Genomic DNA, 21,556 nt, shown 5'->3' with positions numbered 1-21,556 from the left:
AAAATTAATATATTTGATATAACTGCTAAGGGACGCAAGTCATTTATTTTATTTTAAATATACACGTTTAATGATAAATGTGTTGGCACATCACATTGCCTACGACCATACCACGTTGAGTACACCCCATCTCGTCCGATCTGGGAAGTTAAGCAACGTCGGGCCCGGTTAGTACTTGGATGGGTGACCGCCTGGGAATACCGGGTGTCGTAGGCATTTTATAAGTTTTATAGCATATTAGAAAGTACTTTATGTAGAAGTCATTTTTTATCAAAATTTTTGAAAATTAATATATTTGATATAACTGCTAAGGGACGCAAGTCATTTATTTTATTTTAAATATACACGTTTAATGATAAATGTGTTGGCACATCACATTGCCTACGACCATACCACGTTGAGTACACCCCATCTCGTCCGATCTGGGAAGTTAAGCAACGTCGGGCCCGGTTAGTACTTGGATGGGTGACCGCCTGGGAATACCGGGTGTCGTAGGCATTTTATAAGTTTTATAGCATATTAGAAAGTACTTTATGTAGAAGTCATTTTTTATCAAAATTTTTGAAAATTAATATATTTGATATAACTTCTAAGGGACGCAAGTCATTTATTTTATTTTAAATATACACGGTTAATGATAAATGTGTTGGCTCACCACATCACATTGCCTACGACCATACCACGTTGAGTACACCCCATCTCGTCCGATCTGGGAAGTTAAGCAACGTCGGGCCCGGTTAGTACTTGGATGGGTGACCGCCTGGGAATACCGGGTGTCGTAGGTATTTTATAAGTTTTATAGCATATTAGAAAGTACCTTATGTATAAGTCATTTTTATAGAAATTTTTGAAAATTAATATATTTGATATAATTGCTAGGCGACGCAAGTCATTTATTTTATTTTAAATATACACGTTTAATGATAAATGTGTTGGCACATCACATTGCCTACGACCATACCACGTTGAGTACACCCCATCTCGTCCGATCTGGGATGTTAAGCAACGTCGGGCCCGGTTAGTACTTGGATGGGTGACCGCCTGGGAATACCGGGTGTCGTAGGCATTTTATAAGTTTTATAGCATATTAGAAAGTACTTTATGTAGAAGTAATTTTTTATCAAAATTTTTGAAAATTAATATATTTGATATAACTTCTAAGGGACGCAAGTCATTTATTTTATTTTAAATATACACGGTTAATGATAAATGTGTTGGCTCACCACATCACATTGCCTACGACCATACCACGTTGAGTACACCCCATCTCGTCCGATCTGGGAAGTTAAGCAACGTCGGGCCCGGTTAGTACTTGGATGGGTGACCGCCTGGGAATACCGGGTGTCGTAGGTATTTTATAAGTTTTATAGCATATTAGAAAGTACCTTATGTATAAGTCATTTTTATAGAAATTTTTGAAAATTAATATATTTGATATAACTTCTAAGGGACGCAAGTCATTTATTTTATTTTAAATATACACGGTTAATGATAAATGTGTTGGCTCACCACATCACATTGCCTACGACCATACCACGTTGAGTACACCCCATCTCGTCCGATCTGGGAAGTTAAGCAACGTCGGGCCCGGTTAGTACTTGGATGGGTGACCGCCTGGGAATACCGGGTGTCGTAGGCATTTTATAAGTTTTATAGCATATTAGAAAGTACCTTATGTATAAGTCATTTTTATAGAAATTTTTGAAAATTAATATATTTGATATAATTGCTAGGCGACGCAAGTCATTTATTTTATTTTAAATATACACGTTTAATGATAAATGTGTTGGCACATCACATTGCCTACGACCATACCACGTTGAGTACACCCCATCTCGTCCGATCTGGGAAGTTAAGCAACGTCGGGCCCGGTTAGTACTTGGATGGGTGACCGCCTGGGAATACCGGGTGTCGTAGGCATTTTATAAGTTTTATAGCATATTAGAAAGTACTTTATGTAGAAGTCATTTTTTATCAAAATTTTTGAAAATTAATATATTTGATATAACTTCTAAGGGACGCAAGTCATTTATTTTATTTTAAATATACACGGTTAATGATAAATGTGTTGGCTCACCACATCACATTGCCTACGACCATACCACGTTGAGTACACCCCATCTCGTCCGATCTGGGAAGTTAAGCAACGTCGGGCCCGGTTAGTACTTGGATGGGTGACCGCCTGGGAATACCGGGTGTCGTAGGTATTTTATAAGTTTTATAGCATATTAGAAAGTACCTTATGTATAAGTCATTTTTATAGAAATTTTTGAAAATTAATATATTTGATATAATTGCTAGGCGACGCAAGTCATTTATTTTATTTTAAATATACACGTTTAATGATAAATGTGTTGGCACATCACATTGCCTACGACCATACCACGTTGAGTACACCCCATCTCGTCCGATCTGGGAAGTTAAGCAACGTCGGGCCCGGTTAGTACTTGGATGGGTGACCGCCTGGGAATACCGGGTGTCGTAGGCATTTTATAAGTTTTATAGCATATTAGAAAGTACTTTATGTAGAAGTAATTTTTTATCAAAATTTTTGAAAATTAATATATTTGATATAACTTCTAAGGGACGCAAGTCATTTATTTTATTTTAAATATACACGGTTAATGATAAATGTGTTGGCTCACCACATCACATTGCCTACGACCATACCACGTTGAGTACACCCCATCTCGTCCGATCTGGGAAGTTAAGCAACGTCGGGCCCGGTTAGTACTTGGATGGGTGACCGCCTGGGAATACCGGGTGTCGTAGGCATTTTATAAGTTTTATAGCATATTAGAAAGTACTTTATGTAGAAGTCATTTTTTATCAAAATTTTTGAAAATTAATATATTTGATATAACTTCTAAGGGACGCAAGTCATTTATTTTATTTTAAATATACACGGTTAATGATAAATGTGTTGGCTCACCACATCACATTGCCTACGACCATACCACGTTGAGTACACCCCATCTCGTCCGATCTGGGAAGTTAAGCAACGTCGGGCCCGGTTAGTACTTGGATGGGTGACCGCCTGGGAATACCGGGTGTCGTAGGCATTTTATAAGTTTTATAGCATATTAGAAAGTACCTTATGTATAAGTCATTTTTATAGAAATTTTTGAAAATTAATATATTTGATATAATTGCTAGGCGACGCAAGTCATTTATTTTATTTTAAATATACACGTTTAATGATAAATGTGTTGGCACATCACATTGCCTACGACCATACCACGTTGAGTACACCCCATCTCGTCCGATCTGGGAAGTTAAGCAACGTCGGGCCCGGTTAGTACTTGGATGGGTGACCGCCTGGGAATACCGGGTGTCGTAGGCATTTTATAAGTTTTATAGCATATTAGAAAGTACTTTATGTAGAAGTCATTTTTTATCAAAATTTTTGAAAATTAATATATTTGATATAACTTCTAAGGGACGCAAGTCATTTATTTTATTTTAAATATACACGGTTAATGATAAATGTGTTGGCTCACCACATCACATTGCCTACGACCATACCACGTTGAGTACACCCCATCTCGTCCGATCTGGGAAGTTAAGCAACGTCGGGCCCGGTTAGTACTTGGATGGGTGACCGCCTGGGAATACCGGGTGTCGTAGGTATTTTATAAGTTTTATAGCATATTAGAAAGTACCTTATGTATAAGTCATTTTTATAGAAATTTTTGAAAATTAATATATTTGATATAATTGCTAGGCGACGCAAGTCATTTATTTTATTTTAAATATACACGTTTAATGATAAATGTGTTGGCACATCACATTGCCTACGACCATACCACGTTGAGTACACCCCATCTCGTCCGATCTGGGAAGTTAAGCAACGTCGGGCCCGGTTAGTACTTGGATGGGTGACCGCCTGGGAATACCGGGTGTCGTAGGCATTTTATAAGTTTTATAGCATATTAGAAAGTACTTTATGTAGAAGTAATTTTTTATCAAAATTTTTGAACATTAATATATTTGATATAACTTCTAAGGGACGCAAGTCATTTATTTTATTTTAAATATACACGGTTAATGATAAATGTGTTGGCTCACCACATCACATTGCCTACGACCATACCACGTTGAGTACACCCCATCTCGTCCGATCTGGGAAGTTAAGCAACGTCGGGCCCGGTTAGTACTTGGATGGGTGACCGCCTGGGAATACCGGGTGTCGTAGGCATTTTATAAGTTTTATAGCATATTAGAAAGTACTTTATGTAGAAGTCATTTTTTATCAAAATTTTTGAAAATTAATATATTTGATATAACTTCTAAGGGACGCAAGTCATTTATTTTATTTTAAATATACACGGTTAATGATAAATGTGTTGGCTCACCACATCACATTGCCTACGACCATACCACGTTGAGTACACCCCATCTCGTCCGATCTGGGAAGTTAAGCAACGTCGGGCCCGGTTAGTACTTGGATGGGTGACCGCCTGGGAATACCGGGTGTCGTAGGCATTTTATAAGTTTTATAGCATATTAGAAAGTACTTTATGTAGAAGTCATTTTTTATCAAAATTTTTGAAAATTAATATATTTGATATAACTTCTAAGGGACGCAAGTCATTTATTTTATTTTAAATATACACGGTTAATGATAAATGTGTTGGCTCACCACATCACATTGCCTACGACCATACCACGTTGAGTACACCCCATCTCGTCCGATCTGGGAAGTTAAGCAACGTCGGGCCCGGTTAGTACTTGGATGGGTGACCGCCTGGGAATACCGGGTGTCGTAGGTATTTTATAAGTTTTATAGCATATTAGAAAGTACCTTATGTATAAGTCATTTTTATAGAAATTTTTGAAAATTAATATATTTGATATAATTGCTAGGCGACGCAAGTCATTTATTTTATTTTAAATATACACGTTTAATGATAAATGTGTTGGCACATCACATTGCCTACGACCATACCACGTTGAGTACACCCCATCTCGTCCGATCTGGGAAGTTAAGCAACGTCGGGCCCGGTTAGTACTTGGATGGGTGACCGCCTGGGAATACCGGGTGTCGTAGGCATTTTATAAGTTTTATAGCATATTAGAAAGTACTTTATGTAGAAGTAATTTTTTATCAAAATTTTTGAAAATTAATATATTTGATATAACTTCTAAGGGACGCAAGTCATTTATTTTATTTTAAATATACACGGTTAATGATAAATGTGTTGGCTCACCACATCACATTGCCTACGACCATACCACGTTGAGTACACCCCATCTCGTCCGATCTGGGAAGTTAAGCAACGTCGGGCCCGGTTAGTACTTGGATGGGTGACCGCCTGGGAATACCGGGTGTCGTAGGCATTTTATAAGTTTTATAGCATATTCGAAAGTACTTTATGTAGAAGTCATTTTTTATCAAAATTTTTGAAAATTAATATATTTGATATAACTTCTAAGGGACGCAAGTCATTTATTTTATTTTAAATATACACGGTTAATGATAAATGTGTTGGCTCACCACATCACATTGCCTACGACCATACCACGTTGAGTACACCCCATCTCGTCCGATCTGGGAAGTTAAGCAACGTCGGGCCCGGTTAGTACTTGGATGGGTGACCGCCTGGGAATACCGGGTGTCGTAGGCATTTTATAAGTTTTATAGCATATTAGAAAGTACTTTATGTAGAAGTCATTTTTTATCAAAATTTTTGAAAATTAATATATTTGATATAACTTCTAAGGGACGCAAGTCATTTATTTTATTTTAAATATACACGGTTAATGATAAATGTGTTGGCTCACCACATCACATTGCCTACGACCATACCACGTTGAGTACACCCCATCTCGTCCGATCTGGGAAGTTAAGCAACGTCGGGCCCGGTTAGTACTTGGATGGGTGACCGCCTGGGAATACCGGGTGTCGTAGGCATTTTATAAGTTTTATAGCATATTAGAAAGTACCTTATGTATAAGTCATTTTTATAGAAATTTTTGAAAATTAATATATTTGATATAATTGCTAGGCGACGCAAGTCATTTATTTTATTTTAAATATACACGTTTAATGATAAATGTGTTGGCACATCACATTGCCTACGACCATACCACGTTGAGTACACCCCATCTCGTCCGATCTGGGAAGTTAAGCAACGTCGGGCCCGGTTAGTACTTGGATGGGTGACCGCCTGGGAATACCGGGTGTCGTAGGCATTTTATAAGTTTTATAGCATATTAGAAAGTACTTTATGTAGAAGTCATTTTTTATCAAAATTTTTGAAAATTAATATATTTGATATAACTTCTAAGGGACGCAAGTCATTTATTTTATTTTAAATATACACGGTTAATGATAAATGTGTTGGCTCACCACATCACATTGCCTACGACCATACCACGTTGAGTACACCCCATCTCGTCCGATCTGGGAAGTTAAGCAACGTCGGGCCCGGTTAGTACTTGGATGGGTGACCGCCTGGGAATACCGGGTGTCGTAGGTATTTTATAAGTTTTATAGCATATTAGAAAGTACCTTATGTATAAGTCATTTTTATAGAAATTTTTGAAAATTAATATATTTGATATAATTGCTAGGCGACGCAAGTCATTTATTTTATTTTAAATATACACGTTTAATGATAAATGTGTTGGCACATCACATTGCCTACGACCATACCACGTTGAGTACACCCCATCTCGTCCGATCTGGGAAGTTAAGCAACGTCGGGCCCGGTTAGTACTTGGATGGGTGACCGCCTGGGAATACCGGGTGTCGTAGGCATTTTATAAGTTTTATAGCATATTAGAAAGTACTTTATGTAGAAGTAATTTTTTATCAAAATTTTTGAAAATTAATATATTTGATATAACTTCTAAGGGACGCAAGTCATTTATTTTATTTTAAATATACACGGTTAATGATAAATGTGTTGGCTCACCACATCACATTGCCTACGACCATACCACGTTGAGTACACCCCATCTCGTCCGATCTGGGAAGTTAAGCAACGTCGGGCCCGGTTAGTACTTGGATGGGTGACCGCCTGGGAATACCGGGTGTCGTAGGCATTTTATAAGTTTTATAGCATATTAGAAAGTACTTTATGTAGAAGTCATTTTTTATCAAAATTTTTGAAAATTAATATATTTGATATAACTTCTAAGGGACGCAAGTCATTTATTTTATTTTAAATATACACGGTTAATGATAAATGTGTTGGCTCACCACATCACATTGCCTACGACCATACCACGTTGAGTACACCCCATCTCGTCCGATCTGGGAAGTTAAGCAACGTCGGGCCCGGTTAGTACTTGGATGGGTGACCGCCTGGGAATACCGGGTGTCGAAGGCATTTTATAAGTTTTTTAGCATATTAGAAAGTACTTTATGTAGAAGTCATTTTTTATCCAAATTTTTGAAAATTAATATATTTGATATAACTGCTAAGGGACGCAAGTCATTTATTTTATTTTAAATATACACGTTTAATGATAAATGTGTTGGCACATCACATTGCCTACGACCATACCACGTTGAGTACACCCCATCTCGTCCGATCTGGGAAGTTAAGCAACGTCGGGCCCGGTTAGTACTTGGATGGGTGACCGCCTGGGAATACCGGGTGTCGTAGGCATTTTATAAGTTTTATAGCATATTAGAAAGTACTTTATGTAGAAGTCATTTTTTATCAAAATTTTTGAAAATTAATATATTTGATATAACTGCTAAGGGACGCAAGTCATTTATTTTATTTTAAATATACACGTTTAATGATAAATGTGTTGGCACATCACATTGCCTACGACCATACCACGTTGAGTACACCCCATCTCGTCCGATCTGGGAAGTTAAGCAACGTCGGGCCCGGTTAGTACTTGGATGGGTGACCGCCTGGGAATACCGGGTGTCGTAGGCATTTTATAAGTTTTATAGCATATTAGAAAGTACTTTATGTAGAAGTCATTTTTTATCAAAATTTTTGAAAATTAATATATTTGATATAACTTCTAAGGGACGCAAGTCATTTATTTTATTTTAAATATACACGGTTAATGATAAATGTGTTGGCTCACCACATCACATTGCCTACGACCATACCACGTTGAGTACACCCCATCTCGTCCGATCTGGGAAGTTAAGCAACGTCGGGCCCGGTTAGTACTTGGATGGGTGACCGCCTGGGAATACCGGGTGTCGTAGGTATTTTATAAGTTTTATAGCATATTAGAAAGTACCTTATGTATAAGTCATTTTTATAGAAATTTTTGAAAATTAATATATTTGATATAATTGCTAGGCGACGCAAGTCATTTATTTTATTTTAAATATACACGTTTAATGATAAATGTGTTGGCACATCACATTGCCTACGACCATACCACGTTGAGTACACCCCATCTCGTCCGATCTGGGAAGTTAAGCAACGTCGGGCCCGGTTAGTACTTGGATGGGTGACCGCCTGGGAATACCGGGTGTCGTAGGCATTTTATAAGTTTTATAGCATATTAGAAAGTACTTTATGTAGAAGTAATTTTTTATCAAAATTTTTGAAAATTAATATATTTGATATAACTTCTAAGGGACGCAAGTCATTTATTTTATTTTAAATATACACGGTTAATGATAAATGTGTTGGCTCACCACATCACATTGCCTACGACCATACCACGTTGAGTACACCCCATCTCGTCCGATCTGGGAAGTTAAGCAACGTCGGGCCCGGTTAGTACTTGGATGGGTGACCGCCTGGGAATACCGGGTGTCGTAGGTATTTTATAAGTTTTATAGCATATTAGAAAGTACCTTATGTATAAGTCATTTTTATAGAAATTTTTGAAAATTAATATATTTGATATAACTTCTAAGGGACGCAAGTCATTTATTTTATTTTAAATATACACGGTTAATGATAAATGTGTTGGCTCACCACATCACATTGCCTACGACCATACCACGTTGAGTACACCCCATCTCGTCCGATCTGGGAAGTTAAGCAACGTCGGGCCCGGTTAGTACTTGGATGGGTGACCGCCTGGGAATACCGGGTGTCGTAGGCATTTTATAAGTTTTATAGCATATTAGAAAGTACCTTATGTATAAGTCATTTTTATAGAAATTTTTGAAAATTAATATATTTGATATAATTGCTAGGCGACGCAAGTCATTTATTTTATTTTAAATATACACGTTTAATGATAAATGTGTTGGCACATCACATTGCCTACGACCATACCACGTTGAGTACACCCCATCTCGTCCGATCTGGGAAGTTAAGCAACGTCGGGCCCGGTTAGTACTTGGATGGGTGACCGCCTGGGAATACCGGGTGTCGTAGGCATTTTATAAGTTTTATAGCATATTAGAAAGTACTTTATGTAGAAGTCATTTTTTATCAAAATTTTTGAAAATTAATATATTTGATATAACTTCTAAGGGACGCAAGTCATTTATTTTATTTTAAATATACACGGTTAATGATAAATGTGTTGGCTCACCACATCACATTGCCTACGACCATACCACGTTGAGTACACCCCATCTCGTCCGATCTGGGAAGTTAAGCAACGTCGGGCCCGGTTAGTACTTGGATGGGTGACCGCCTGGGAATACCGGGTGTCGTAGGTATTTTATAAGTTTTATAGCATATTAGAAAGTACCTTATGTATAAGTCATTTTTATAGAAATTTTTGAAAATTAATATATTTGATATAATTGCTAGGCGACGCAAGTCATTTATTTTATTTTAAATATACACGTTTAATGATAAATGTGTTGGCACATCACATTGCCTACGACCATACCACGTTGAGTACACCCCATCTCGTCCGATCTGGGAAGTTAAGCAACGTCGGGCCCGGTTAGTACTTGGATGGGTGACCGCCTGGGAATACCGGGTGTCGTAGGCATTTTATAAGTTTTATAGCATATTAGAAAGTACTTTATGTAGAAGTAATTTTTTATCAAAATTTTTGAAAATTAATATATTTGATATAACTTCTAAGGGACGCAAGTCATTTATTTTATTTTAAATATACACGGTTAATGATAAATGTGTTGGCTCACCACATCACATTGCCTACGACCATACCACGTTGAGTACACCCCATCTCGTCCGATCTGGGAAGTTAAGCAACGTCGGGCCCGGTTAGTACTTGGATGGGTGACCGCCTGGGAATACCGGGTGTCGTAGGCATTTTATAAGTTTTATAGCATATTAGAAAGTACTTTATGTAGAAGTCATTTTTTATCAAAATTTTTGAAAATTAATATATTTGATATAACTTCTAAGGGACGCAAGTCATTTATTTTATTTTAAATATACACGGTTAATGATAAATGTGTTGGCTCACCACATCACATTGCCTACGACCATACCACGTTGAGTACACCCCATCTCGTCCGATCTGGGAAGTTAAGCAACGTCGGGCCCGGTTAGTACTTGGATGGGTGACCGCCTGGGAATACCGGGTGTCGTAGGCATTTTATAAGTTTTATAGCATATTAGAAAGTACCTTATGTATAAGTCATTTTTATAGAAATTTTTGAAAATTAATATATTTGATATAATTGCTAGGCGACGCAAGTCATTTATTTTATTTTAAATATACACGTTTAATGATAAATGTGTTGGCACATCACATTGCCTACGACCATACCACGTTGAGTACACCCCATCTCGTCCGATCTGGGAAGTTAAGCAACGTCGGGCCCGGTTAGTACTTGGATGGGTGACCGCCTGGGAATACCGGGTGTCGTAGGCATTTTATAAGTTTTATAGCATATTAGAAAGTACTTTATGTAGAAGTCATTTTTTATCAAAATTTTTGAAAATTAATATATTTGATATAACTTCTAAGGGACGCAAGTCATTTATTTTATTTTAAATATACACGGTTAATGATAAATGTGTTGGCTCACCACATCACATTGCCTACGACCATACCACGTTGAGTACACCCCATCTCGTCCGATCTGGGAAGTTAAGCAACGTCGGGCCCGGTTAGTACTTGGATGGGTGACCGCCTGGGAATACCGGGTGTCGTAGGTATTTTATAAGTTTTATAGCATATTAGAAAGTACCTTATGTATAAGTCATTTTTATAGAAATTTTTGAAAATTAATATATTTGATATAATTGCTAGGCGACGCAAGTCATTTATTTTATTTTAAATATACACGTTTAATGATAAATGTGTTGGCACATCACATTGCCTACGACCATACCACGTTGAGTACACCCCATCTCGTCCGATCTGGGAAGTTAAGCAACGTCGGGCCCGGTTAGTACTTGGATGGGTGACCGCCTGGGAATACCGGGTGTCGTAGGCATTTTATAAGTTTTATAGCATATTAGAAAGTACTTTATGTAGAAGTAATTTTTTATCAAAATTTTTGAACATTAATATATTTGATATAACTTCTAAGGGACGCAAGTCATTTATTTTATTTTAAATATACACGGTTAATGATAAATGTGTTGGCTCACCACATCACATTGCCTACGACCATACCACGTTGAGTACACCCCATCTCGTCCGATCTGGGAAGTTAAGCAACGTCGGGCCCGGTTAGTACTTGGATGGGTGACCGCCTGGGAATACCGGGTGTCGTAGGCATTTTATAAGTTTTATAGCATATTAGAAAGTACTTTATGTAGAAGTCATTTTTTATCAAAATTTTTGAAAATTAATATATTTGATATAACTTCTAAGGGACGCAAGTCATTTATTTTATTTTAAATATACACGGTTAATGATAAATGTGTTGGCTCACCACATCACATTGCCTACGACCATACCACGTTGAGTACACCCCATCTCGTCCGATCTGGGAAGTTAAGCAACGTCGGGCCCGGTTAGTACTTGGATGGGTGACCGCCTGGGAATACCGGGTGTCGTAGGCATTTTATAAGTTTTATAGCATATTAGAAAGTACTTTATGTAGAAGTCATTTTTTATCAAAATTTTTGAAAATTAATATATTTGATATAACTTCTAAGGGACGCAAGTCATTTATTTTATTTTAAATATACACGGTTAATGATAAATGTGTTGGCTCACCACATCACATTGCCTACGACCATACCACGTTGAGTACACCCCATCTCGTCCGATCTGGGAAGTTAAGCAACGTCGGGCCCGGTTAGTACTTGGATGGGTGACCGCCTGGGAATACCGGGTGTCGTAGGTATTTTATAAGTTTTATAGCATATTAGAAAGTACCTTATGTATAAGTCATTTTTATAGAAATTTTTGAAAATTAATATATTTGATATAATTGCTAGGCGACGCAAGTCATTTATTTTATTTTAAATATACACGTTTAATGATAAATGTGTTGGCACATCACATTGCCTACGACCATACCACGTTGAGTACACCCCATCTCGTCCGATCTGGGAAGTTAAGCAACGTCGGGCCCGGTTAGTACTTGGATGGGTGACCGCCTGGGAATACCGGGTGTCGTAGGCATTTTATAAGTTTTATAGCATATTAGAAAGTACTTTATGTAGAAGTAATTTTTTATCAAAATTTTTGAAAATTAATATATTTGATATAACTTCTAAGGGACGCAAGTCATTTATTTTATTTTAAATATACACGGTTAATGATAAATGTGTTGGCTCACCACATCACATTGCCTACGACCATACCACGTTGAGTACACCCCATCTCGTCCGATCTGGGAAGTTAAGCAACGTCGGGCCCGGTTAGTACTTGGATGGGTGACCGCCTGGGAATACCGGGTGTCGTAGGCATTTTATAAGTTTTATAGCATATTCGAAAGTACTTTATGTAGAAGTCATTTTTTATCAAAATTTTTGAAAATTAATATATTTGATATAACTTCTAAGGGACGCAAGTCATTTATTTTATTTTAAATATACACGGTTAATGATAAATGTGTTGGCTCACCACATCACATTGCCTACGACCATACCACGTTGAGTACACCCCATCTCGTCCGATCTGGGAAGTTAAGCAACGTCGGGCCCGGTTAGTACTTGGATGGGTGACCGCCTGGGAATACCGGGTGTCGTAGGCATTTTATAAGTTTTATAGCATATTAGAAAGTACTTTATGTAGAAGTCATTTTTTATCAAAATTTTTGAAAATTAATATATTTGATATAACTTCTAAGGGACGCAAGTCATTTATTTTATTTTAAATATACACGGTTAATGATAAATGTGTTGGCTCACCACATCACATTGCCTACGACCATACCACGTTGAGTACACCCCATCTCGTCCGATCTGGGAAGTTAAGCAACGTCGGGCCCGGTTAGTACTTGGATGGGTGACCGCCTGGGAATACCGGGTGTCGTAGGCATTTTATAAGTTTTATAGCATATTAGAAAGTACCTTATGTATAAGTCATTTTTATAGAAATTTTTGAAAATTAATATATTTGATATAATTGCTAGGCGACGCAAGTCATTTATTTTATTTTAAATATACACGTTTAATGATAAATGTGTTGGCACATCACATTGCCTACGACCATACCACGTTGAGTACACCCCATCTCGTCCGATCTGGGAAGTTAAGCAACGTCGGGCCCGGTTAGTACTTGGATGGGTGACCGCCTGGGAATACCGGGTGTCGTAGGCATTTTATAAGTTTTATAGCATATTAGAAAGTACTTTATGTAGAAGTCATTTTTTATCAAAATTTTTGAAAATTAATATATTTGATATAACTTCTAAGGGACGCAAGTCATTTATTTTATTTTAAATATACACGGTTAATGATAAATGTGTTGGCTCACCACATCACATTGCCTACGACCATACCACGTTGAGTACACCCCATCTCGTCCGATCTGGGAAGTTAAGCAACGTCGGGCCCGGTTAGTACTTGGATGGGTGACCGCCTGGGAATACCGGGTGTCGTAGGTATTTTATAAGTTTTATAGCATATTAGAAAGTACCTTATGTATAAGTCATTTTTATAGAAATTTTTGAAAATTAATATATTTGATATAATTGCTAGGCGACGCAAGTCATTTATTTTATTTTAAATATACACGTTTAATGATAAATGTGTTGGCACATCACATTGCCTACGACCATACCACGTTGAGTACACCCCATCTCGTCCGATCTGGGAAGTTAAGCAACGTCGGGCCCGGTTAGTACTTGGATGGGTGACCGCCTGGGAATACCGGGTGTCGTAGGCATTTTATAAGTTTTATAGCATATTAGAAAGTACTTTATGTAGAAGTAATTTTTTATCAAAATTTTTGAAAATTAATATATTTGATATAACTTCTAAGGGACGCAAGTCATTTATTTTATTTTAAATATACACGGTTAATGATAAATGTGTTGGCTCACCACATCACATTGCCTACGACCATACCACGTTGAGTACACCCCATCTCGTCCGATCTGGGAAGTTAAGCAACGTCGGGCCCGGTTAGTACTTGGATGGGTGACCGCCTGGGAATACCGGGTGTCGTAGGCATTTTATAAGTTTTATAGCATATTAGAAAGTACTTTATGTAGAAGTCATTTTTTATCAAAATTTTTGAAAATTAATATATTTGATATAACTTCTAAGGGACGCAAGTCATTTATTTTATTTTAAATATACACGGTTAATGATAAATGTGTTGGCTCACCACATCACATTGCCTACGACCATACCACGTTGAGTACACCCCATCTCGTCCGATCTGGGAAGTTAAGCAACGTCGGGCCCGGTTAGTACTTGGATGGGTGACCGCCTGGGAATACCGGGTGTCGAAGGCATTTTATAAGTTTTTTAGCATATTAGAAAGTACTTTATGTAGAAGTCATTTTTTATCCAAATTTTTGAAAATTAATATATTTGATATAACTGCTAAGGGACGCAAGTCATTTATTTTATTTTAAATATACACGTTTAATGATAAATGTGTTGGCACATCACATTGCCTACGACCATACCACGTTGAGTACACCCCATCTCGTCCGATCTGGGAAGTTAAGCAACGTCGGGCCCGGTTAGTACTTGGATGGGTGACCGCCTGGGAATACCGGGTGTCGTAGGCATTTTATAAGTTTTATAGCATATTAGAAAGTACTTTATGTAGAAGTCATTTTTTATCAAAATTTTTGAAAATTAATATATTTGATATAACTGCTAAGGGACGCAAGTCATTTATTTTATTTTAAATATACACGTTTAATGATAAATGTGTTGGCACATCACATTGCCTACGACCATACCACGTTGAGTACACCCCATCTCGTCCGATCTGGGAAGTTAAGCAACGTCGGGCCCGGTTAGTACTTGGATGGGTGACCGCCTGGGAATACCGGGTGTCGTAGGCATTTTATAAGTTTTATAGCATATTAGAAAGTACTTTATGTAGAAGTCATTTTTTATCAAAATTTTTGAAAATTAATATATTTGATATAACTTCTAAGGGACGCAAGTCATTTATTTTATTTTAAATATACACGGTTAATGATAAATGTGTTGGCTCACCACATCACATTGCCTACGACCATACCACGTTGAGTACACCCCATCTCGTCCGATCTGGGAAGTTAAGCAACGTCGGGCCCGGTTAGTACTTGGATGGGTGACCGCCTGGGAATACCGGGTGTCGTAGGTATTTTATAAGTTTTATAGCATATTAGAAAGTACCTTATGTATAAGTCATTTTTATAGAAATTTTTGAAAATTAATATATTTGATATAATTGCTAGGCGACGCAAGTCATTTATTTTATTTTAAATATACACGTTTAATGATAAATGTGTTGGCACATCACATTGCCTACGACCATACCACGTTGAGTACACCCCATCTCGTCCGATCTGGGAAGTTAAGCAACGTCGGGCCCGGTTAGTACTTGGATGGGTGACCGCCTGGGAATACCGGGTGTCGTAGGCATTTTATAAGTTTTATAGCATATTAGAAAGTACTTTATGTAGAAGTAATTTTTTATCAAAATTTTTGAAAATTAATATATTTGATATAACTTCTAAGGGACGCAAGTCATTTATTTTATTTTAAATATACACGGTTAATGATAAATGTGTTGGCTCACCACATCACATTGCCTACGACCATACCACGTTGAGTACACCCCATCTCGTCCGATCTGGGAAGTTAAGCAACGTCGGGCCCGGTTAGTACTTGGATGGGTGACCGCCTGGGAATACCGGGTGTCGTAGGCATTTTATAAGTTTTATAGCATATTCGAAAGTACTTTATGTAGAAGTCATTTTTTATCAAAATTTTTGAAAATTAATATATTTGATATAACTTCTAAGGGACGCAAGTCATTTATTTTATTTTAAATATACACGGTTAATGATAAATGTGTTGGCTCACCACATCACATTGCCTACGACCATACCACGTTGAGTACACCCCATCTCGTCCGATCTGGGAAGTTAAGCAACGTCGGGCCCGGTTAGTACTTGGATGGGTGACCGCCTGGGAATACCGGGTGTCGTAGGCATTTTATAAGTTTTATAGCATATTAGAAAGTACTTTATGTAGAAGTCATTTTTTATCAAAATTTTTGAAAATTAATATATTTGATATAACTTCTAAGGGACGCAAGTCATTTATTTTATTTTAAATATACACGGTTAATGATAAATGTGTTGGCTCACCACATCACATTGCCTACGACCATACCACGTTGAGTACACCCCATCTCGTCCGATCTGGGAAGTTAAGCAACGTCGGGCCCGGTTAGTACTTGGATGGGTGACCGCCTGGGAATACCGGGTGTCGTAGGCATTTTATAAGTTTTATAGCATATTAGAAAGTACCTTATGTATAAGTCATTTTTATAGAAATTTTTGAAAATTAATATATTTGATATAATTGCTAGGCGACGCAAGTCATTTATTTTATTTTAAATATACACGTTTAATGATAAATGTGTTGGCACATCACATTGCCTACGACCATACCACGTTGAGTACACCCCATCTCGTCCGATCTGGGAAGTTAAGCAACGTCGGGCCCGGTTAGTACTTGGATGGGTGACCGCCTGGGAATACCGGGTGTCGTAGGCATTTTATAAGTTTTATAGCATATTAGAAAGTACTTTATGTAGAAGTCATTTTTTATCAAAATTTTTGAAAATTAATATATTTGATATAACTTCTAAGGGACGCAAGTCATTTATTTTATTTTAAATATACACGGTTAATGATAAATGTGTTGGCTCACCACATCACATTGCCTACGACCATACCACGTTGAGTACACCCCATCTCGTCCGATCTGGGAAGTTAAGCAACGTCGGGCCCGGTTAGTACTTGGATGGGTGACCGCCTGGGAATACCGGGTGTCGTAGGTATTTTATAAGTTTTATAGCATATTAGAAAGTACCTTATGTATAAGTCATTTTTATAGAAATTTTTGAAAATTAATATATTTGATATAATTGCTAGGCGACGCAAGTCATTTATTTTATTTTAAATATACACGTTTAATGATAAATGTGTTGGCACATCACATTGCCTACGACCATACCACGTTGAGTACACCCCATCTCGTCCGATCTGGGAAGTTAAGCAACGTCGGGCCCGGTTAGTACTTGGATGGGTGACCGCCTGGGAATACCGGGTGTCGTAGGCATTTTATAAGTTTTATAGCATATTAGAAAGTACTTTATGTAGAAGTAATTTTTTATCAAAATTTTTGAAAATTAATATATTTGATATAACTTCTAAGGGACGCAAGTCATTTATTTTATTTTAAATATACACGGTTAATGATAAATGTGTTGGCTCACCACATCACATTGCCTACGACCATACCACGTTGAGTACACCCCATCTCGTCCGATCTGGGAAGTTAAGCAACGTCGGGCCCGGTTAGTACTTGGATGGGTGACCGCCTGGGAATACCGGGTGTCGTAGGCATTTTATAAGTTTTATAGCATATTAGAAAGTACTTTATGTAGAAGTCATTTTTTATCAAAATTTTTGAAAATTAATATATTTGATATAACTTCTAAGGGACGCAAGTCATTTATTTTATTTTAAATATACACGGTTAATGATAAATGTGTTGGCTCACCACATCACATTGCCTACGACCATACCACGTTGAGTACACCCCATCTCGTCCGATCTGGGAAGTTAAGCAACGTCGGGCCCGGTTAGTACTTGGATGGGTGACCGCCTGGGAATACCGGGTGTCGAAGGCATTTTATAAGTTTTTTAGCATATTAGAAAGTACTTTATGTAGAAGTCATTTTTTATCCAAATTTTTGAAAATTAATATATTTGATATAACTGCTAAGGGACGCAAGTCATTTATTTTATTTTAAATATACACGTTTAATGATAAATGTGTTGGCACATCACATTGCCTACGACCATACCACGTTGAGTACACCCCATCTCGTCCGATCTGGGAAGTTAAGCAACGTCGGGCCCGGTTAGTACTTGGATGGGTGACCGCCTGGGAATACCGGGTGTCGTAGGCATTTTATAAGTTTTATAGCATATTAGAAAGTACTTTATGTAGAAGTCATTTTTTATCAAAATTTTTGAAAATTAATATATTTGATATAACTTCTAAGGGACGCAAGTCATTTATTTTATTTTAAATATACACGGTTAATGATAAATGTGTTGGCTCACCACATCACATTGCCTACGACCATACCACGTTGAGTACACCCCATCTCGTCCGATCTGGGAAGTTAAGCAACGTCGGGCCCGGTTAGTACTTGGATGGGTGACCGCCTGGGAATACCGGGTGTCGTAGGTATTTTATAAGTTTTATAGCATATTAGAAAGTACCTTATGTATAAGTCATTTTTATAGAAATTTTTGAAAATTAATATATTTGATATAATTGCTAGGCGACGCAAGTCATTTATTTTATTTTAAATATACACGTTTAATGATAAATGTGTTGGCACATCACATTGCCTACGACCATACCACGTTGAGTACACCCCATCTCGTCCGATCTGGGAAGTTAAGCAACGTCGGGCCCGGTTAGTACTTGGATGGGTGACCGCCTGGGAATACCGGGTGTCGTAGGCATTTTATAAGTTTTATAGCATATTAGAAAGTACTTTATGTAGAAGTAATTTTTTATCAAAATTTTTGAAAATTAATATATTTGATATAACTTCTAAGGGACGCAAGTCATTTATTTTATTTTAAATATACACGGTTAATGATAAATGTGTTGGCTCACCACATCACATTGCCTACGACCATACCACGTTGAGTACACCCCATCTCGTCCGATCTGGGAAGTTAAGCAACGTCGGGCCCGGTTAGTACTTGGATGGGTGACCGCCTGGGAATACCGGGTGTCGTAGGCATTTTATAAGTTTTATAGCATATTAGAAAGTACTTTATGTAGAAGTCATTTTTTATCAAAATTTTTGAAAATTAATATATTTGATATAACTTCTAAGGGACGCAAGTCATTTATTTTATTTTAAATATACACGGTTAATGATAAATGTGTTGGCTCACCACATCACATTGCCTACGACCATACCACGTTGAGTACACCCCATCTCGTCCGATCTGGGAAGTTAAGCAACGTCGGGCCCGGTTAGTACTTGGATGGGTGACCGCCTGGGAATACCGGGTGTCGAAGGCATTTTATAAGTTTTTTAGCATATTAGAAAGTACTTTATGTAGAAGTCATTTTTTATCCAAATTTTTGAAAATTAATATATTTGATATAACTGCTAAGGGACGCAAGTCATTTATTTTATTTTAAATATACACGTTTAATGATAAATGTGTTGGCACATCACATTGCCTACGACCATACCACGTTGAGTACACCCCATCTCGTCCGATCTGGGAAGTTAAGCAACGTCGGGCCCGGTTAGTACTTGGATGGGTGACCGCCTGGGAATACCGGGTGTCGTAGGCATTTTATAAGTTTTATAGCATATTAGAAAGTACTTTATGTAGAAGTCATTTTTTATCAAAATTTTTGAAAATTAATATATTTGATATAACTTCTAAGGGACGCAAGTCATTTATTTTATTTTAAATATACACGGTTAATGATAAATGTGTTGGCTCACCACATCACATTGCCTACGACCATACCACGTTGAGTACACCCCATCTCGTCCGATCTGGGAAGTTAAGCAACGTCGGGCCCGGTTAGTACTTGGATGGGTGACCGCCTGGGAATACCGGGTGTCGTAGGTATTTTATAAGTTTTATAGCATATTAGAAAGTACCTTATGTATAAGTCATTTTTATAGAAATTTTTGAAAATTAATATATTTGATATAATTGCTAGGCGACGCAAGTCATTTATTTTATTTTAAATATACACGTTTAATGATAAATGTGTTGGCACATCACATTGCCTACGACCATACCACGTTGAGTACACCCCATCTCGTCCGATCTGGGAAGTTAAGCAACGTCGGGCCCGGTTAGTACTTGGATGGGTGACCGCCTGGGAATACCGGGTGTCGTAGGCATTTTATAAGTTTTATAGCATATTAGAAAGTACTTTATGTAGAAGTAATTTTTTATCAAAATTTTTGAAAATTAATATATTTGATATAACTTCTAAGGGACGCAAGTCATTTATTTTATTTTAAATATACACGGTTAATGATAAATGTGTTGGCTCACCACATCACATTGCCTACGACCATACCACGTTGAGTACACCCCATCTCGTCCGATCTGGGAAGTTAAGCAACGTCGGGCCCGGTTAGTACTTGGATGGGTGACCGCCTGGGAATACCGGGTGTCGTAGGCATTTTATAAGTTTTATAGCATATTCGAAAGTACTTTATGTAGAAGTCATTTTTTATCAAAATTTTTGAAAATTAATATATTTGATATAACTTCTAAGGGACGCAAGTCATTTATTTTATTTTAAATATACACGGTTAATGATAAATGTGTTGGCTCACCACATCACATTGCCTACGACCATACCACGTTGAGTACACCCCATCTCGTCCGATCTGGGAAGTTAAGCAACGTCGGGCCCGGTTAGTACTTGGATGGGTGACCGCCTGGGAATACCGGGTGTCGTAGGTATTTTATAAGTTTTATAGCATATTAGAAAGTACCTTATGTATAAGTCATTTTTATAGAAATTTTTGAAAATTAATATATTTGATATAATTGCTAGGCGACGCAAGTCATTTATTTTATTTTAAATATACACGTTTAATGATAAATGTGTTGGCACATCACATTGCCTACGACCATACCACGTTGAGTACACCCCATCTCGTCCGATCTGGGAAGTTAAGCAACGTCGGGCCCGGTTAGTACTTGGATGGGTGACCGCCTGGGAATACCGGGTGTCGTAGGCATTTTATAAGTTTTATAGCATATTAGAAAGTACTTTATGTAGAAGTAATTTTTTATCAAAATTTTTGAAAATTAATATATTTGATATAACTTCTAAGGGACGCAAGTCATTTATTTTATTTTAAATATACACGGTTAATGATAAATGTGTTGGCTCACCACATCACATTGCCTACGACCATACCACGTTGAGTACACCCCATCTCGTCCGATCTGGGAAGTTAAGCAACGTCGGGCCCGGTTAGTACTTGGATGGGTGACCGCCTGGGAATA

The 21,556-nt window shown here is 37.5% G+C and overlaps 75 non-coding genes and 1 pseudogene across 75 annotated transcripts; all 76 read left to right on the top strand.

Annotated features, from left to right (window-relative positions):
* Positions 1 to 97: 97 nt before the first annotated feature.
* On the top strand, positions 98 to 216 carry LOC145762014 (5S ribosomal RNA). Its single transcript, XR_014287662.1, has one exon. It is a non-coding gene; the product is annotated as a 5S ribosomal RNA (ribosomal RNA).
* A 163-nt stretch (positions 217 to 379) lies between these two features.
* Positions 380 to 498, top strand: LOC145762013 (5S ribosomal RNA). Its single transcript, XR_014287661.1, has one exon. It is a non-coding gene; the product is annotated as a 5S ribosomal RNA (ribosomal RNA).
* A 168-nt stretch (positions 499 to 666) lies between these two features.
* Positions 667 to 785, top strand: LOC145761066 (5S ribosomal RNA). The gene has a single exon (XR_014287043.1). It is a non-coding gene; the product is annotated as a 5S ribosomal RNA (ribosomal RNA).
* A 162-nt stretch (positions 786 to 947) lies between these two features.
* LOC145761149 (5S ribosomal RNA) lies at positions 948 to 1,066 on the top strand. The gene has a single exon (XR_014287121.1). It is a non-coding gene; the product is annotated as a 5S ribosomal RNA (ribosomal RNA).
* A 168-nt stretch (positions 1,067 to 1,234) lies between these two features.
* Positions 1,235 to 1,353, top strand: LOC145761065 (5S ribosomal RNA). Its single transcript, XR_014287042.1, has one exon. It is a non-coding gene; the product is annotated as a 5S ribosomal RNA (ribosomal RNA).
* A 167-nt stretch (positions 1,354 to 1,520) lies between these two features.
* On the top strand, positions 1,521 to 1,639 carry LOC145762012 (5S ribosomal RNA). Its single transcript, XR_014287660.1, has one exon. It is a non-coding gene; the product is annotated as a 5S ribosomal RNA (ribosomal RNA).
* Positions 1,640 to 1,801: 162 nt separating this feature from the next.
* On the top strand, positions 1,802 to 1,920 carry LOC145762011 (5S ribosomal RNA). The gene has a single exon (XR_014287659.1). It is a non-coding gene; the product is annotated as a 5S ribosomal RNA (ribosomal RNA).
* A 168-nt stretch (positions 1,921 to 2,088) lies between these two features.
* On the top strand, positions 2,089 to 2,207 carry LOC145761064 (5S ribosomal RNA). The gene has a single exon (XR_014287041.1). It is a non-coding gene; the product is annotated as a 5S ribosomal RNA (ribosomal RNA).
* Positions 2,208 to 2,369: 162 nt separating this feature from the next.
* On the top strand, positions 2,370 to 2,488 carry LOC145762010 (5S ribosomal RNA). The gene has a single exon (XR_014287658.1). It is a non-coding gene; the product is annotated as a 5S ribosomal RNA (ribosomal RNA).
* A 168-nt stretch (positions 2,489 to 2,656) lies between these two features.
* Positions 2,657 to 2,775, top strand: LOC145762009 (5S ribosomal RNA). The gene has a single exon (XR_014287657.1). It is a non-coding gene; the product is annotated as a 5S ribosomal RNA (ribosomal RNA).
* Positions 2,776 to 2,943: 168 nt separating this feature from the next.
* On the top strand, positions 2,944 to 3,062 carry LOC145762007 (5S ribosomal RNA). The gene has a single exon (XR_014287655.1). It is a non-coding gene; the product is annotated as a 5S ribosomal RNA (ribosomal RNA).
* Positions 3,063 to 3,224: 162 nt separating this feature from the next.
* LOC145762005 (5S ribosomal RNA) lies at positions 3,225 to 3,343 on the top strand. Its single transcript, XR_014287654.1, has one exon. It is a non-coding gene; the product is annotated as a 5S ribosomal RNA (ribosomal RNA).
* Positions 3,344 to 3,511: 168 nt separating this feature from the next.
* Positions 3,512 to 3,630, top strand: LOC145761063 (5S ribosomal RNA). The gene has a single exon (XR_014287040.1). It is a non-coding gene; the product is annotated as a 5S ribosomal RNA (ribosomal RNA).
* A 162-nt stretch (positions 3,631 to 3,792) lies between these two features.
* LOC145762004 (5S ribosomal RNA) lies at positions 3,793 to 3,911 on the top strand. The gene has a single exon (XR_014287653.1). It is a non-coding gene; the product is annotated as a 5S ribosomal RNA (ribosomal RNA).
* Positions 3,912 to 4,079: 168 nt separating this feature from the next.
* LOC145762003 (5S ribosomal RNA) lies at positions 4,080 to 4,198 on the top strand. Its single transcript, XR_014287652.1, has one exon. It is a non-coding gene; the product is annotated as a 5S ribosomal RNA (ribosomal RNA).
* A 168-nt stretch (positions 4,199 to 4,366) lies between these two features.
* On the top strand, positions 4,367 to 4,485 carry LOC145762002 (5S ribosomal RNA). The gene has a single exon (XR_014287651.1). It is a non-coding gene; the product is annotated as a 5S ribosomal RNA (ribosomal RNA).
* A 168-nt stretch (positions 4,486 to 4,653) lies between these two features.
* LOC145761062 (5S ribosomal RNA) lies at positions 4,654 to 4,772 on the top strand. Its single transcript, XR_014287039.1, has one exon. It is a non-coding gene; the product is annotated as a 5S ribosomal RNA (ribosomal RNA).
* A 162-nt stretch (positions 4,773 to 4,934) lies between these two features.
* LOC145762001 (5S ribosomal RNA) lies at positions 4,935 to 5,053 on the top strand. The gene has a single exon (XR_014287650.1). It is a non-coding gene; the product is annotated as a 5S ribosomal RNA (ribosomal RNA).
* Positions 5,054 to 5,221: 168 nt separating this feature from the next.
* On the top strand, positions 5,222 to 5,340 carry LOC145761998 (5S ribosomal RNA). Its single transcript, XR_014287649.1, has one exon. It is a non-coding gene; the product is annotated as a 5S ribosomal RNA (ribosomal RNA).
* Positions 5,341 to 5,508: 168 nt separating this feature from the next.
* LOC145761997 (5S ribosomal RNA) lies at positions 5,509 to 5,627 on the top strand. Its single transcript, XR_014287648.1, has one exon. It is a non-coding gene; the product is annotated as a 5S ribosomal RNA (ribosomal RNA).
* A 168-nt stretch (positions 5,628 to 5,795) lies between these two features.
* On the top strand, positions 5,796 to 5,914 carry LOC145761996 (5S ribosomal RNA). Its single transcript, XR_014287647.1, has one exon. It is a non-coding gene; the product is annotated as a 5S ribosomal RNA (ribosomal RNA).
* A 162-nt stretch (positions 5,915 to 6,076) lies between these two features.
* On the top strand, positions 6,077 to 6,195 carry LOC145761995 (5S ribosomal RNA). Its single transcript, XR_014287646.1, has one exon. It is a non-coding gene; the product is annotated as a 5S ribosomal RNA (ribosomal RNA).
* Positions 6,196 to 6,363: 168 nt separating this feature from the next.
* Positions 6,364 to 6,482, top strand: LOC145761060 (5S ribosomal RNA). Its single transcript, XR_014287037.1, has one exon. It is a non-coding gene; the product is annotated as a 5S ribosomal RNA (ribosomal RNA).
* Positions 6,483 to 6,644: 162 nt separating this feature from the next.
* LOC145761993 (5S ribosomal RNA) lies at positions 6,645 to 6,763 on the top strand. The gene has a single exon (XR_014287644.1). It is a non-coding gene; the product is annotated as a 5S ribosomal RNA (ribosomal RNA).
* Positions 6,764 to 6,931: 168 nt separating this feature from the next.
* On the top strand, positions 6,932 to 7,050 carry LOC145761992 (5S ribosomal RNA). Its single transcript, XR_014287643.1, has one exon. It is a non-coding gene; the product is annotated as a 5S ribosomal RNA (ribosomal RNA).
* A 168-nt stretch (positions 7,051 to 7,218) lies between these two features.
* Positions 7,219 to 7,337, top strand: LOC145761191 (5S ribosomal RNA). Its single transcript, XR_014287161.1, has one exon. It is a non-coding gene; the product is annotated as a 5S ribosomal RNA (ribosomal RNA).
* Positions 7,338 to 7,500: 163 nt separating this feature from the next.
* On the top strand, positions 7,501 to 7,619 carry LOC145761991 (5S ribosomal RNA). The gene has a single exon (XR_014287642.1). It is a non-coding gene; the product is annotated as a 5S ribosomal RNA (ribosomal RNA).
* A 163-nt stretch (positions 7,620 to 7,782) lies between these two features.
* On the top strand, positions 7,783 to 7,901 carry LOC145761990 (5S ribosomal RNA). Its single transcript, XR_014287641.1, has one exon. It is a non-coding gene; the product is annotated as a 5S ribosomal RNA (ribosomal RNA).
* Positions 7,902 to 8,069: 168 nt separating this feature from the next.
* Positions 8,070 to 8,188, top strand: LOC145761059 (5S ribosomal RNA). The gene has a single exon (XR_014287036.1). It is a non-coding gene; the product is annotated as a 5S ribosomal RNA (ribosomal RNA).
* Positions 8,189 to 8,350: 162 nt separating this feature from the next.
* LOC145761989 (5S ribosomal RNA) lies at positions 8,351 to 8,469 on the top strand. Its single transcript, XR_014287640.1, has one exon. It is a non-coding gene; the product is annotated as a 5S ribosomal RNA (ribosomal RNA).
* Positions 8,470 to 8,637: 168 nt separating this feature from the next.
* LOC145761057 (5S ribosomal RNA) lies at positions 8,638 to 8,756 on the top strand. The gene has a single exon (XR_014287035.1). It is a non-coding gene; the product is annotated as a 5S ribosomal RNA (ribosomal RNA).
* Positions 8,757 to 8,923: 167 nt separating this feature from the next.
* On the top strand, positions 8,924 to 9,042 carry LOC145761988 (5S ribosomal RNA). The gene has a single exon (XR_014287639.1). It is a non-coding gene; the product is annotated as a 5S ribosomal RNA (ribosomal RNA).
* A 162-nt stretch (positions 9,043 to 9,204) lies between these two features.
* LOC145761987 (5S ribosomal RNA) lies at positions 9,205 to 9,323 on the top strand. Its single transcript, XR_014287638.1, has one exon. It is a non-coding gene; the product is annotated as a 5S ribosomal RNA (ribosomal RNA).
* Positions 9,324 to 9,491: 168 nt separating this feature from the next.
* Positions 9,492 to 9,610, top strand: LOC145761056 (5S ribosomal RNA). Its single transcript, XR_014287034.1, has one exon. It is a non-coding gene; the product is annotated as a 5S ribosomal RNA (ribosomal RNA).
* A 162-nt stretch (positions 9,611 to 9,772) lies between these two features.
* Positions 9,773 to 9,891, top strand: LOC145761986 (5S ribosomal RNA). The gene has a single exon (XR_014287637.1). It is a non-coding gene; the product is annotated as a 5S ribosomal RNA (ribosomal RNA).
* A 168-nt stretch (positions 9,892 to 10,059) lies between these two features.
* On the top strand, positions 10,060 to 10,178 carry LOC145761985 (5S ribosomal RNA). The gene has a single exon (XR_014287636.1). It is a non-coding gene; the product is annotated as a 5S ribosomal RNA (ribosomal RNA).
* A 168-nt stretch (positions 10,179 to 10,346) lies between these two features.
* LOC145761984 (5S ribosomal RNA) lies at positions 10,347 to 10,465 on the top strand. The gene has a single exon (XR_014287635.1). It is a non-coding gene; the product is annotated as a 5S ribosomal RNA (ribosomal RNA).
* A 162-nt stretch (positions 10,466 to 10,627) lies between these two features.
* Positions 10,628 to 10,746, top strand: LOC145761982 (5S ribosomal RNA). The gene has a single exon (XR_014287633.1). It is a non-coding gene; the product is annotated as a 5S ribosomal RNA (ribosomal RNA).
* Positions 10,747 to 10,914: 168 nt separating this feature from the next.
* Positions 10,915 to 11,033, top strand: LOC145761055 (5S ribosomal RNA). Its single transcript, XR_014287033.1, has one exon. It is a non-coding gene; the product is annotated as a 5S ribosomal RNA (ribosomal RNA).
* A 162-nt stretch (positions 11,034 to 11,195) lies between these two features.
* On the top strand, positions 11,196 to 11,314 carry LOC145761981 (5S ribosomal RNA). Its single transcript, XR_014287632.1, has one exon. It is a non-coding gene; the product is annotated as a 5S ribosomal RNA (ribosomal RNA).
* A 168-nt stretch (positions 11,315 to 11,482) lies between these two features.
* Positions 11,483 to 11,601, top strand: LOC145761980 (5S ribosomal RNA). Its single transcript, XR_014287631.1, has one exon. It is a non-coding gene; the product is annotated as a 5S ribosomal RNA (ribosomal RNA).
* Positions 11,602 to 11,769: 168 nt separating this feature from the next.
* Positions 11,770 to 11,888, top strand: LOC145761979 (5S ribosomal RNA). The gene has a single exon (XR_014287630.1). It is a non-coding gene; the product is annotated as a 5S ribosomal RNA (ribosomal RNA).
* Positions 11,889 to 12,056: 168 nt separating this feature from the next.
* On the top strand, positions 12,057 to 12,175 carry LOC145761054 (5S ribosomal RNA). Its single transcript, XR_014287032.1, has one exon. It is a non-coding gene; the product is annotated as a 5S ribosomal RNA (ribosomal RNA).
* A 162-nt stretch (positions 12,176 to 12,337) lies between these two features.
* LOC145761978 (5S ribosomal RNA) lies at positions 12,338 to 12,456 on the top strand. Its single transcript, XR_014287629.1, has one exon. It is a non-coding gene; the product is annotated as a 5S ribosomal RNA (ribosomal RNA).
* A 168-nt stretch (positions 12,457 to 12,624) lies between these two features.
* On the top strand, positions 12,625 to 12,743 carry LOC145761977 (5S ribosomal RNA). Its single transcript, XR_014287628.1, has one exon. It is a non-coding gene; the product is annotated as a 5S ribosomal RNA (ribosomal RNA).
* Positions 12,744 to 12,911: 168 nt separating this feature from the next.
* Positions 12,912 to 13,030, top strand: LOC145761976 (5S ribosomal RNA). The gene has a single exon (XR_014287627.1). It is a non-coding gene; the product is annotated as a 5S ribosomal RNA (ribosomal RNA).
* A 168-nt stretch (positions 13,031 to 13,198) lies between these two features.
* On the top strand, positions 13,199 to 13,317 carry LOC145761975 (5S ribosomal RNA). The gene has a single exon (XR_014287626.1). It is a non-coding gene; the product is annotated as a 5S ribosomal RNA (ribosomal RNA).
* A 162-nt stretch (positions 13,318 to 13,479) lies between these two features.
* LOC145761974 (5S ribosomal RNA) lies at positions 13,480 to 13,598 on the top strand. Its single transcript, XR_014287625.1, has one exon. It is a non-coding gene; the product is annotated as a 5S ribosomal RNA (ribosomal RNA).
* Positions 13,599 to 13,766: 168 nt separating this feature from the next.
* Positions 13,767 to 13,885, top strand: LOC145761053 (5S ribosomal RNA). Its single transcript, XR_014287031.1, has one exon. It is a non-coding gene; the product is annotated as a 5S ribosomal RNA (ribosomal RNA).
* Positions 13,886 to 14,047: 162 nt separating this feature from the next.
* LOC145761973 (5S ribosomal RNA) lies at positions 14,048 to 14,166 on the top strand. Its single transcript, XR_014287624.1, has one exon. It is a non-coding gene; the product is annotated as a 5S ribosomal RNA (ribosomal RNA).
* A 168-nt stretch (positions 14,167 to 14,334) lies between these two features.
* LOC145761971 (5S ribosomal RNA) lies at positions 14,335 to 14,453 on the top strand. Its single transcript, XR_014287622.1, has one exon. It is a non-coding gene; the product is annotated as a 5S ribosomal RNA (ribosomal RNA).
* Positions 14,454 to 14,621: 168 nt separating this feature from the next.
* LOC145761189 (5S ribosomal RNA) lies at positions 14,622 to 14,740 on the top strand. Its single transcript, XR_014287159.1, has one exon. It is a non-coding gene; the product is annotated as a 5S ribosomal RNA (ribosomal RNA).
* Positions 14,741 to 14,903: 163 nt separating this feature from the next.
* On the top strand, positions 14,904 to 15,022 carry LOC145761970 (5S ribosomal RNA). Its single transcript, XR_014287621.1, has one exon. It is a non-coding gene; the product is annotated as a 5S ribosomal RNA (ribosomal RNA).
* A 163-nt stretch (positions 15,023 to 15,185) lies between these two features.
* On the top strand, positions 15,186 to 15,304 carry LOC145761969 (5S ribosomal RNA). The gene has a single exon (XR_014287620.1). It is a non-coding gene; the product is annotated as a 5S ribosomal RNA (ribosomal RNA).
* Positions 15,305 to 15,472: 168 nt separating this feature from the next.
* On the top strand, positions 15,473 to 15,591 carry LOC145761052 (5S ribosomal RNA). The gene has a single exon (XR_014287030.1). It is a non-coding gene; the product is annotated as a 5S ribosomal RNA (ribosomal RNA).
* Positions 15,592 to 15,753: 162 nt separating this feature from the next.
* On the top strand, positions 15,754 to 15,872 carry LOC145761968 (5S ribosomal RNA). Its single transcript, XR_014287619.1, has one exon. It is a non-coding gene; the product is annotated as a 5S ribosomal RNA (ribosomal RNA).
* Positions 15,873 to 16,040: 168 nt separating this feature from the next.
* Positions 16,041 to 16,159, top strand: LOC145761967 (5S ribosomal RNA). The gene has a single exon (XR_014287618.1). It is a non-coding gene; the product is annotated as a 5S ribosomal RNA (ribosomal RNA).
* A 168-nt stretch (positions 16,160 to 16,327) lies between these two features.
* Positions 16,328 to 16,446, top strand: LOC145761966 (5S ribosomal RNA). The gene has a single exon (XR_014287617.1). It is a non-coding gene; the product is annotated as a 5S ribosomal RNA (ribosomal RNA).
* Positions 16,447 to 16,614: 168 nt separating this feature from the next.
* LOC145761965 (5S ribosomal RNA) lies at positions 16,615 to 16,733 on the top strand. Its single transcript, XR_014287616.1, has one exon. It is a non-coding gene; the product is annotated as a 5S ribosomal RNA (ribosomal RNA).
* A 162-nt stretch (positions 16,734 to 16,895) lies between these two features.
* Positions 16,896 to 17,014, top strand: LOC145761964 (5S ribosomal RNA). The gene has a single exon (XR_014287615.1). It is a non-coding gene; the product is annotated as a 5S ribosomal RNA (ribosomal RNA).
* A 168-nt stretch (positions 17,015 to 17,182) lies between these two features.
* On the top strand, positions 17,183 to 17,301 carry LOC145761051 (5S ribosomal RNA). Its single transcript, XR_014287029.1, has one exon. It is a non-coding gene; the product is annotated as a 5S ribosomal RNA (ribosomal RNA).
* Positions 17,302 to 17,463: 162 nt separating this feature from the next.
* LOC145761963 (5S ribosomal RNA) lies at positions 17,464 to 17,582 on the top strand. Its single transcript, XR_014287614.1, has one exon. It is a non-coding gene; the product is annotated as a 5S ribosomal RNA (ribosomal RNA).
* A 168-nt stretch (positions 17,583 to 17,750) lies between these two features.
* On the top strand, positions 17,751 to 17,869 carry LOC145761962 (5S ribosomal RNA). The gene has a single exon (XR_014287613.1). It is a non-coding gene; the product is annotated as a 5S ribosomal RNA (ribosomal RNA).
* A 168-nt stretch (positions 17,870 to 18,037) lies between these two features.
* LOC145761188 (5S ribosomal RNA) lies at positions 18,038 to 18,156 on the top strand. Its single transcript, XR_014287158.1, has one exon. It is a non-coding gene; the product is annotated as a 5S ribosomal RNA (ribosomal RNA).
* Positions 18,157 to 18,319: 163 nt separating this feature from the next.
* On the top strand, positions 18,320 to 18,438 carry LOC145761960 (5S ribosomal RNA). Its single transcript, XR_014287611.1, has one exon. It is a non-coding gene; the product is annotated as a 5S ribosomal RNA (ribosomal RNA).
* Positions 18,439 to 18,606: 168 nt separating this feature from the next.
* LOC145761050 (5S ribosomal RNA) lies at positions 18,607 to 18,725 on the top strand. Its single transcript, XR_014287028.1, has one exon. It is a non-coding gene; the product is annotated as a 5S ribosomal RNA (ribosomal RNA).
* A 162-nt stretch (positions 18,726 to 18,887) lies between these two features.
* LOC145761959 (5S ribosomal RNA) lies at positions 18,888 to 19,006 on the top strand. Its single transcript, XR_014287610.1, has one exon. It is a non-coding gene; the product is annotated as a 5S ribosomal RNA (ribosomal RNA).
* Positions 19,007 to 19,174: 168 nt separating this feature from the next.
* LOC145761957 (5S ribosomal RNA) lies at positions 19,175 to 19,293 on the top strand. Its single transcript, XR_014287609.1, has one exon. It is a non-coding gene; the product is annotated as a 5S ribosomal RNA (ribosomal RNA).
* Positions 19,294 to 19,461: 168 nt separating this feature from the next.
* LOC145761187 (5S ribosomal RNA) lies at positions 19,462 to 19,580 on the top strand. Its single transcript, XR_014287157.1, has one exon. It is a non-coding gene; the product is annotated as a 5S ribosomal RNA (ribosomal RNA).
* A 163-nt stretch (positions 19,581 to 19,743) lies between these two features.
* LOC145761956 (5S ribosomal RNA) lies at positions 19,744 to 19,862 on the top strand. The gene has a single exon (XR_014287608.1). It is a non-coding gene; the product is annotated as a 5S ribosomal RNA (ribosomal RNA).
* A 168-nt stretch (positions 19,863 to 20,030) lies between these two features.
* Positions 20,031 to 20,149, top strand: LOC145761048 (5S ribosomal RNA). The gene has a single exon (XR_014287026.1). It is a non-coding gene; the product is annotated as a 5S ribosomal RNA (ribosomal RNA).
* Positions 20,150 to 20,311: 162 nt separating this feature from the next.
* On the top strand, positions 20,312 to 20,430 carry LOC145761955 (5S ribosomal RNA). The gene has a single exon (XR_014287607.1). It is a non-coding gene; the product is annotated as a 5S ribosomal RNA (ribosomal RNA).
* A 168-nt stretch (positions 20,431 to 20,598) lies between these two features.
* On the top strand, positions 20,599 to 20,717 carry LOC145761954 (5S ribosomal RNA). The gene has a single exon (XR_014287606.1). It is a non-coding gene; the product is annotated as a 5S ribosomal RNA (ribosomal RNA).
* Positions 20,718 to 20,885: 168 nt separating this feature from the next.
* LOC145761047 (5S ribosomal RNA) lies at positions 20,886 to 21,004 on the top strand. Its single transcript, XR_014287025.1, has one exon. It is a non-coding gene; the product is annotated as a 5S ribosomal RNA (ribosomal RNA).
* Positions 21,005 to 21,166: 162 nt separating this feature from the next.
* LOC145761953 (5S ribosomal RNA) lies at positions 21,167 to 21,285 on the top strand. The gene has a single exon (XR_014287605.1). It is a non-coding gene; the product is annotated as a 5S ribosomal RNA (ribosomal RNA).
* A 168-nt stretch (positions 21,286 to 21,453) lies between these two features.
* LOC145761628 (5S ribosomal RNA) lies at positions 21,454 to 21,556 on the top strand (annotated as a pseudogene).

Source organism: Corella eumyota, chromosome 7, assembly GCF_963082875.1.
Source record: "Corella eumyota chromosome 7, kaCorEumy4.1, whole genome shotgun sequence".
In the NCBI taxonomy this organism is placed as follows: Eukaryota; Metazoa; Chordata; class Ascidiacea; order Phlebobranchia; family Corellidae; genus Corella; species Corella eumyota.
Note: the sequence above shows the minus strand (reverse complement) of the source record. Positions and strands in the feature narration are given on the sequence as shown.